The 10,680-nt window shown below is 41.5% G+C and overlaps 1 pseudogene; it reads left to right on the top strand.

Moving 5' to 3' along the window:
• Positions 1 to 5,074: 5,074 nt before the first annotated feature.
• LOC118591223 lies at positions 5,075 to 5,878 on the top strand (annotated as a pseudogene).
• Positions 5,879 to 10,680: the final 4,802 nt, after the last annotated feature.

Consider the following 10,680-nt stretch of genomic DNA (forward strand, 5'->3'; position numbering starts at 1 on the left):
GTTCACAGTCTACCCTTTCCTCCAGCTCTTACGTTCTTTCTGCCTCCTTTTCTGTCATGTTCCCTGAGCCTGAGTTGGGGTGATAATAATATCCTGTTTCTGGCTGATCATACAACATTGACTTTGAATAAATCACTTAACCTTATGCCTCAGGTCCTTTATTACAGAATGAGGAGAGCAGTAACACAAACATCATAGGGTTGTTATGACTGTTAAGTGAGCTCATATGTGTAACACATTGAGAGCTGCGTCTTACACAGAGGCAGTGTTATTTATTACTATTTTGAATTGTAACATGTCAGCTCATCATTTGACATTGGAAATTTTTTTCCTACCACATGAATCAACAAGGGTGAGACCATTAATATATTTATGGAGGGGAAAAAAGCAATAATGTGCGGTAAACACCCAACTGTTGACAGTGAACTTCAAGCTTTATTTTAGTGATGTCAACAACATTCATTGTCCCTGCAATGGAAATGGAGTTCTTGTATCTAAGTCACATATTGTTGTTGGGGCCATGAATACAAATCTCCAAGATCTGGATCAAAAGGGAGATATGTTGGAAATGGATGATGGAGGGAGGGCACTGGGGTGTCTCTGGGGATGCCTGTGGTCTTTTTTCTTTTCTCCTAGTGACACCAAAGACTACCTAGTTTCAATTACCTTTGGGTAATTTCTCAAAGTAAGAAGTGGTGTCTCCCTCCTTACAGCTGCCTTAGTGGCTCTAAATTCTGAGTGTTGGCTTCTTACACCAGAAAGGTGACAAAGTTTCTTACTTGTGTTTTTGCAACTCTGAAGGGACCTGACTGATGTCCCCTCATCTAGAAAGGGTAAAGGAGCATGGAGAACCTGCAATGAACCAGCCTGCTTCTATCTTAAGCTTGAAAGGCATCTTATAGCAAAGACAAACTAAATTCATCCCTGTTTGTGATTAAATCTTTGTTTCTCAAGGACTGGGCTATACCTCACCTTAAGTACTAATGGTGCTGACTGCCTGTTCTAGGAAACAGCCATCATGCCTTTGTTTCAAAAGGTTATTATGACCACCTGTTGTTATGATCGCCTTGTTATGACTACCTTGTTAGGGCCATCTTGCAACTATATCTTTGTCTCAGGAGGTTGTTTTGACCAACTTGTTATGCTTAAATTCTGTTTCTGTAATCCCACCTATTTCCTGCCACATCTCCCATTCGGAAATCCCCTACTCCTAAGCTATAAAAACCTTATTTTCCTCCAGTCCAATGCTCATCTCTTGAACTTGGCTTTAGGAGGTGGCCACTCCTGAACAAGAATAAAAAGAGCTTGCTTTAATTAATTTGGCCATGATGATTTGGGTTGGTTGCCTTTCTCCTTGCAGCTGTGGGGTTAACACCTGCTCAGTCCTGGTGCATTCCTTCAAGTGAAGACTCCTTTGGAAAGTATACTTGTTTCTCCTTTTAGCTTTTTGTTTAAAGTTTAGGCTTCTTATCTCTGAAATGGTTAATGTAATTCAAATTAATTTGGCCATGAACAGAAATAGAATTCCTTTATTTCATCTAAAATTGAAAAATCTATTCATTGAGTTCTTAATTGCATTTATGACATTTTTCTCCAGCTGTACAGTTCTCAGTGTTTTAAACCATGTGTCTTAGTTTCTCAAACATATTAATCACAATTATTTTCAACATTATAGTGGATGCTTCCTGTGTGCGGATCCATTTAAGATCTGATTTTTAATGAAGTAATCATTTCATCATCAATTAAATTTGAAGACCAGATGCCTAATGCATGATGCAGTCTGTTTCTTCATTTCACTCATCCTGCTGGCCAGGAAAACATCTTATTTATTCTCTTCCCCATTCCCATTCTAGAAAGAGCTGCTTTTAAAAAAATATTTTTCTAGTTGTCTTCATCCATTTTTAATCTGAACTCAGTATAAGTAGGCATTCCCGTATGGCCTCCAACAGTCTGCTTTTCTGGGTTGTTCATTCCCTCCACACTGTCAATACAATGATCAATTGTTGGTCCCTTTCTTATTTTCACTCCCTTTTCTTAGATACACTTTCTTTACTTGGTTATCAGGACCTCGAAAACCCTTTGTTCACCAGTCAAGCTTCCTCCTTCTCTCCCTCCCTTACTGCTGTTCACTGTCCCTCTCTTCTTCCCATCTCCCTCCCTTCCTCGCTCCCTCCCTCCCTTCCTTTCCTCTCCCTTCTCTATCCTTCATCGTGAATTTGCACAGCTCTTCGATCCTCTTTTCTTCTCAGTCATTTGGTGATGTCAGTCTGTCTGTAGGTTGTATAGATTACCACTTCAAAACCTGTATTTCCAGGCCAGGTATTTCTTTCAAACACCAGACTCATACACTGCTCTCTGAACTTCATATTTACACTTGGTAGAACTGGCATCTTCACCCAGTACCCAGTCCTCAGCTGAACCCCTTTCTGACCACCAGCAGTTCCACCAGATTCCCTGTGTGTGACTTCTTCACCTTTCTGGAATCCTCAGGCCCCTTTACTTTTAAATCACACAAACTAGTTTTAGGATGTTTTCATCATCCTCAAAAGGAATCTTACATCTTATTGTTGGTGGAATCCCGTTTCTCAGCAATTCTTTTCCACCAGTGTGAGCATCTGTTTTATTTCTTTGTTTTCAACCATGCCATTATTTTGTAAACAAAAGGGATAAGAGAAACAAAAGGTGTTGGTTAAACAAATGATGGAATAGGGCTCTGTGCTATTGAGCCAGGCTAGGAGTAGCTCAGCAGGAATGCAGCCACAAAAGTTTATAACATCTACTCATGAAAGTCTGATGTGTCAAAATTCCAACACAATTCTTCACAGACCCGGAAAGAACAATATTCAATTTCAAATGGAAAAACAAAAAACCCAGGATAGCTAAAAGTATTCTGTACAATAAAACAACCTCTGGAGGCATCATGATCCTTGACTTCAAGCTCTACTATAAAGCTACAGTAATAAAAACATCTTGGTACTGGCATAAAAACCAACATGTGGACCAATGGAATCGAATTGAAGACCCTGACATTAATCCACACACCTATGAACACCTGATTTTTGACAAAGAAGCCAAAACTGTACAATGGAAAAAAGACAGCATCTTCAACAAATGGTGCTGGCATAACTGGATGTCAACATATAGAAGAGTGCAAATAGATCCATATCTGTCACCATGTACAAAACTTAAGTCCAAGTGAATCAAAGACCTCAACATAAATCCAGTTACACTGAACCTGATAGAAGAACAAGTAGGAAATAGTCTCGAATGCATTGGCACAGGAGATCACTTCCTAAATATAACACCACTAGCACAGACACTGAGAACAACAATTAATAAATGGGTCCTCCTGAAACTGAGAAGCTTTTGTAGGGCAAAGGATATGGTCAATAAGACAAAACGGCAGCCTACAGAATGGGAAAAGATCTTCACTAACCCCACATCTGACAGAGGACTGATCTCCAAAGTATATAAAGAACTCAAGAAACCAGACATCAAAATACTGAACAATCCAATTAAAAAATGGGCTATAGAGCTAAACAGAGAATTCTCAATAGAAGAATCTCAAATAGCTGAAAGACATTTAAAGAATAACTCAACATCCTTAGTCATCAGGGAAATGCAAATCAAAATGACTGTGAGATACTATCTTATACCTGTCAGAATGGCTAAGATCAAAAACACTGGAGACAGCTTATGTTGAAGAGGATGTGGAGCAAGGGGAACACTCCTACACTGTTGGTGGGAATGCAAACTTGTACAGCCACTTTGGAAATCAGTATGGCGGTTTTTCAGAAAATTGGGAATCAATTTCCCTCAAGACCCAGCTATACCACTCTTGGGCATATACCCAAGGAATGCTCAATCATACCACAAGGACATGCTCAACTATGTTCATAGCAGCATTATTGGTAATAGCCAGAACCTGGAAACAGCCTAGATGCCCCTCAACTGAAGAATGGATAAAGAAAATGTAGTACAGAGAAAAACAATGACATCATGAGGTTCGCAGGCAAATGGATGGACCTAGAAAACATCATCCTGAGTGAGGTAACCCAGACTTAGAAAGGCAAACATGGTGTGTACTCATTCATAAGTGGATACTAGATGTAAAGCAAAGGATAACCAGACTGCAACCCATAGCTCCAGGGAGGCTAGCTAGCAAGGAAGACCCTTGGAAAGACATAGGGACCACCCAGAGAACAACCTGGGGGTAAGGGGAGTAATGGAGGGCAAGAGTTGGGAGAAAGAGAGCTTGGGGGAGTTGGAGGTTCTAGCTGGATCAAGAACAGAGTGGGAGAGCAAGGAAAGAGATACCATGATAAGTGTAGACACCATGGGAATAGGAAGAAGCAGAGTGCTAGGGAGGTCCCTAGGAAACCACAAAGATACCTCCACCATAGACTACTGGCAATGGTGAAGAGGGTGCCTGAGCTGACCTACTCTGGTGACCGGATGGCTGAATACCCTAATTGTCATCATAGAACCCTCATCCAGTGACTGATGGAACCAGATGCAGAGATCCACAACCAGGTCCCAGGCAGAGCTCCAGGAGTCCAATCGATGAGAGAGAGAGAGAGAGAGAGAGAGAAGGGATTCTATGAGCAAGAGCTATCAAGACCATGATTGGAAAAAGCACAGAGACAACTAGCCAAACTAGTGGAAACGCATGAACTGTAGACCATAGCTGAGAAGCCCCCATGGTACTGGACTAGGCCCTCTGAATAAGTGAGACAGTTGTTTAACTTGAACTGTTTAGGGCCCCCAGGCAGTAGGACTGGGACCCATCCCTAGTGCATGACCTGGCTTTTTGGAGCCCAGTGCCTATGGTGAGACACTTTGCACAGCCTTGGTGCAGGGAGGATGGGCTTAGACCTGCCTCAACTGAATGTGCCAGGCTCTGCTGACTCCCCAGGGGAGACCTTGCCTTGGAGGAGGGGGAAATGGGGGGTGAGTTGCAGGGGGGGGGGGCTGGGAGTTGGGAGGAAGGAGGACAGGAGAATCTGTGACTGATATGTAGGATGAATGGAAAATGTCTTAATTAAAATAAATAAATAAATAGAAAGAAAGTCTGATGTGCGACCTCAGGCCTCTCCCTGCGGCCTGCTGTGTCAGCACTGTGGGCTGCACTGGCACTGAGCATGACCTGTCAGCCTCTGCATTCTCTCCTGGTGGAAGAGTTTTCCAAGCTGACTATGGCATGAAGGCTGTGGAAACAGTAGTAAACTATTGAGATCAGAGGTAAAGACAGTGCTGTCTTGTGTAGAAAAGCTAGTCCTCTCTAAACTCTGTGAAGAAGTCTCCACTAAATGACTTTGTAATGTTGATAGACACGTCGGAATGGCAGGAGCAGGTCTGTTGGAGGATGCTCACTTGTTAGCAGACATAGCAAGAGAAGAAGCTTCAAACTTGGGATCTAATTCTCACTGTAACATTTGCAACATTGTGCAGACAGAGTGGTCATGTACAAACATGCTTACGCATGCTACAGTGCTGTCAGACCTTTGGCTCTGGTTCCATGTTAGAGTCGTACAGTGTGAATGATGGCGCACAGCTTTATATGAGTGAACCATCAGGTGTTTCATATGGTTACTGGGGCTGTGCCACTGGCGAAGCCAGGCAAGCTGCAAAGACAGAAATAGAAAAGCTTCAGATGAAAGGAATGACCAGCGGTGATGTAGTCAAAGAAGTTGCAAAAATAATTCACATCGTACATGATGAAGTTAAGGATGGAGCTTTAACTTTAACTAGCGCTCATGTGGGTTGGTGAATGAACTAAAGGAAGACATGAATTGTTCTAAAAGATATAATGGAGGAGGCAAAGAAACAGGCTGAGGAAACTCAGAGGGAAAAAATGAGTCGTGATGACAATATGTAACAGTTTTCTTACCATTTCTTCTCTTTTACATTTCTCTGGCAGTCCCCATGACTAGCACTGTGGACTGATTATACATACCCACTGGCCGATTTTCAGTACATTTTTTCTTATAAATATTCAGGTTTAATTAATATACACTTATTATTGGATAATTGAGGATGTGTATTTAATATTAAATGTAGATTCATGTTTGATTAAAACTTCTTAGAGCCTGGACTGAGGCAGAAGGATTGGGCCCATAAGCGAAAGTCCAGCCTGGGCTATACATCAAAAAAGTTTAGGGAACATACTGTACAATAAGGTTTCAGAACTTTAAAATCCAATTTTGATTTATTTAGAATTTAAAAAAATATGTTAAAAAACAAACAAAAAAAGAAAGATGAATATGCCTCTCTGTCTCCTTTGTGGCAGAGAACTCCTTGAAGAGGGGTTTGTGGGAATTTTGCCCCTTCCTTTTCCTGGGAGTAGATTAGCTTGTAGTGATATTTTGTTTGTGCTCTAACAAATAAAGCTTTCCTGGGGATTGGAGTGCAGAGCTAGCCACTAGTTAACCACAGAGGCCAGGCAGTTGGTGGCACACACATTTAATCCCAGCACTTGGGATCTTGTCTTGTGCCTTTGACCTCAGTACTTGGGAAGCATTTGCCTTTAATCCCAGCTCTAGGGAGGAGGAAACAGGAAGTGATATGGCTGGGCAGAGAGAGGAATATAAGGTGGGCAGAGACAGGAGCTAGGCCCCTTTCAGGCTAAGGAGTTGGTAAGGTAAGAGGTGGCTGTGGCTTATTCTTTTGTCTCTCTGATCTTTCATCATTTACCCTGATATCTGACTCTGGGTTTTTTCTTTTCTTTCTTTCTTTTTTTTTAAAAAAAGATTTATTTATTTATTATATATACAGCCTGTATGACTGCAGGTCAGAAGAGGGCAGCAGATCTCATTACAGATGGTTGTGAGTCATGTGGTTGCTGGGAATTGAACTCAGGACCTCTGGAAGAGCAGTCAGTGCTTTTAACCTCTTAGCCATCTCTCCAGCCCTCCTGGGTTTTTATTATTAAGACCAACTAGGATTCATGCTACCCTACCTGAAGATAGTTTCCATTTCTCAGAAATTTCTGCTGTAATCAGATCAGAAAGGCCCTGAGAATTCTTCGTTCAGCTTAAAACACTATTTGTATCACACTAAGCACAATCTACATTCAGATTCTCAGGTGCCGCTTTTAGAATCAGCACATTTGGGAAAGTAATGCCAAATTGCCTATTGGATGTTTATTTAACAAGCCTCCATCTCAAGAGATCTCCGATGCCTTTCTACAGATCTGTGAAAAAAAAGTTTCACCTCGCTTTTTGAGTTGCTTTTGGCAGGAAGTGTTGGTTTGAAAATGGCCTACTTTGCCACTGTAAGAAGCAAATTCATTTTAGGTCATCTGAAGGATCACACAGCTCTCGGGTTAGTGGCTCCTCTTTAGACCTCCAGGTTGGCTTCTAGACGGTGACATGGGCTGTTTGGGTTTCCACAGGACTTCGTTTCTGGCTCAGGCAACTGGACACAGTACACACCCTGTTTTCTTTAGGAACTCAGCAGACTCAGCCTCCCACTGTGGGATTTTGCAAGGCCTCTTCCTTTTTTCAAAACCCCACAGTCGTCCTTGCTGCTGCTGGGTAAGACAGTCAGACAATAGCATGTGGGCAGCTGGGACACCTTCCCTCTCCTCTCCAGGCAGCCTCTGCTCCACTTAGGTCTTGGCTTTTTTCCCAATGCTCTGATGTTCTATGGTGGTTATAAGGCCCTGTGTGCTCAGCAGATTTGGGCTTTAAAAATTCCTTGAATTTAACCGTCTCTTTCAAATCTAGTTTCCTCTCACATGAGAACCAGTTCTTGTCTACGGGTTTTATATGTGGTTAATAAATCATTTTGGAAGCTATTATTAATATGTTTATCATAACAAGATCTGTTTGTACATTGGTTCCACTGGTTGCTTTTTAAAGTATCTATTGGAAGCGAAAAATGTTTTGAAAAAATGATAGTTCTCCACATTTGTAAACTTGACCTTTTAAAATGGTGCTCATGCAGGCAACTCAATTCAAGTTTAATTGTTCAGAAGATTGCCAGCTGTCTTTTGATGCAGTTAGCTAAGCAGACCGACCTTTCCCACATCCTCATCAGGTCTGGCAATCTGTAGCTAGCCTCTCTTCTTTTCTGCACATCATACACCGAAGGTCAGACTTCAAAGTTATGCATCCAACAATGGCGAAATGTTAAGCAATTTATATAATTGTAGCATTCCTTAAAGAAAAGTCTTCCATTATGTTCCTCCCCAGTGAGTCTTATTTCAACAAAAACAAGGAACATTTATTACTTGTCCAGTCTTTCCTCCGACTCTAGGTTTCCACTCACTCTGTGTGGCTGGGCGTCTCAGGACTGGTTCGGATTCTGAGCTCTCCTTTAGTTTAATGGCGCGCCTCCAATAAGGCTGTGTTTTAGGTTCTCCTGGTCAATGACCTCTTATTTATAGTGAATATACTTGAATTGAGTTACTGGGTTAAATGTTTTCCCTGCATTATCCTGCTCCACTCCAGCGACTTCATTTCGGAAACAAGGGAACTAAGATCCAGCAGATCTTAGTTATTTACTAATCAATTAATTAACCCCCACCCCAGCCTGATCACTGTTTCCCTAGACAGCTTGCTTAGGTGAGACAGGAGGCTCGAACTGGAAAGTGACGGGGCTGCAGTGCAGACACTTCCGACTCTAGAGCCTTAAAGTCCATGCGATGTTGTAGGTCTTTTATTTCATAGAACCCATCCTCACATCCTGCTATCCTACCCCAGACCCTTTCTCTTTCCAAAGAAAGTTGGAAAACAGTGATGGACTCTTAAACTAGAAACACAGATCCAAGCTGTAACTATTAAAATATCAAATGGGAAAAGAGAATTGTCAGAAAGATAGTCAATACATTTATAATTTCACAACATTCAAACCAGCTGAAGATTTCAACAGAGAGGGTATTAGCTGCCAACAAGAAACATCAATAGTAGTTAAGGCGAGAAAAATATTTACTCTGATGCCTCAAAATATCTAGATTCTTAAATGCAAAATAGAGAATGAAGCAGTAAACACAATAAATTGGAGTAATTTATTCAGAACCAAGAATAACTTACAATAAAAACATTTCTAAACAGATATCAAGTCACAGACAGAGTGTACAAAAATAATGCAAAAAAAAAAAAACCCATTGATTTATTCATTTACCCATTGAGCACTTACTGCTAAGTTCTGGGTGCAGGAAACACAAAGCAGCCAACGCTTCCCAGTTTGAAAATGCATGTCTCAAAAGTTAGGTGGTCAGAAGTCCTATTGAGGAAAAAAAATCATGAAAAGGGAAATGTTTTTGTCTTGGGATGGGCTGCTATTTTGATAGTGAGGGTTTTGCTGATAATGTGACTTTTACCAGAGAGCTGAAGGTGTTAAAACAGTGAGTCATGTGGATAGACAGGAAACAGATCTTTAAGTGCAAAGCTTTTCAAGCTGGAGCTGTGTGACCTGTTTGAAGAATGTCAAGAAGTTACTTCTGCAGGTGAGGGCACGTTCCCAGGAAGGGAGGTCAGAGATGCAGGCAAGAGCATTGAAAACTCTAAGGTCACTGTAAGGCTCCGGGTACCAGGAAGGTGGGATGCCTCCATGTGTGTGGAGGGGTGGTGGTTGTACAGAGGAATGCCCTAAAGTTAACATCTTAAAAATAAGGGTTGTCAGGGACTGAGAAAACATATGGGTATTCTTAATGTACACATAGAGTTAAAAAAATGACAGACTGAAATCATAGAGGAATGAGAAGGATGGGAAAGATGCCTGCTGACTGTGTGCTTCAAAGAGAGTATGTTCCTGTTCCTGTAAGGAAACACACGTTCAGCCACTGGTGAGACAGGAGGAGATAGATAGATAGATATAGATGTAGATATAGAGATACAGATAGAGATACAGATAGAGATACAGATAGAGATACATATAGATATAGAGATAGAATAGAGATAGAGATAGAAATAGAAATAGAGATAGAGATAGAGATAGAGATAGAGGTAGATAGGTAGATAGATAGATAGATAGATAGAGGTGTTGGGGCTCAAGAGATGGATCAACAGTTAAGAGCACTTGCTGCTCTTTCAGAGGACCCAGCTCAGTACCCACATGACATCTGTGATTCCAGCTCCAGCCCTCTTTTCTGTATTCTAAAGCTACCAGGCACACATATGGTGCACACACATACATACTGGCAAAAACTAATACACACACACACACACACACACACACACACACACACAAATGTGGTTGATGTATTGTGTACCCCAATAAACTTACCTGGGTGTCAGAGAACAGAACAGCCACTATATTAAACATAGAGGTCAGGCAGTGGCACCATACACCTTAAATTCTAGCACTTGAGATCTCATGTCTTGCTTGGGAAAGACTCACCCCTTTAATCCCAGGAAGTGATGGTAAGAAGCAGAAAGGTGTATAAGGCATGAAAACCAGGAACTAGAGGCTTTTTAGCTTTTAGGCCTTTAGATGAGATCCCTTCTGGGTGAGGACTCAGAGGCTTCCAGTCTGAGGAAACAGGATCAGATGAGAAGTTGGCAAGGTGAGGTGGCTGTGGCTGGTTCTGCTTCTCGGATCTTTCAGCGTTCACCCCAATACCTGGCTCCGGGTTTGTTTTTTATTAATAAGACCATTTAAGATTCGTGTTACAAATAAATAAAATCAATAGAGCAAGAGAGAGACAGGGACACAGAGATACCGAGAAACAGAGAC

Source organism: Onychomys torridus, chromosome 9, assembly GCF_903995425.1.
Source record: "Onychomys torridus chromosome 9, mOncTor1.1, whole genome shotgun sequence".
In the NCBI taxonomy this organism is placed as follows: domain Eukaryota; kingdom Metazoa; phylum Chordata; class Mammalia; order Rodentia; family Cricetidae; genus Onychomys; species Onychomys torridus.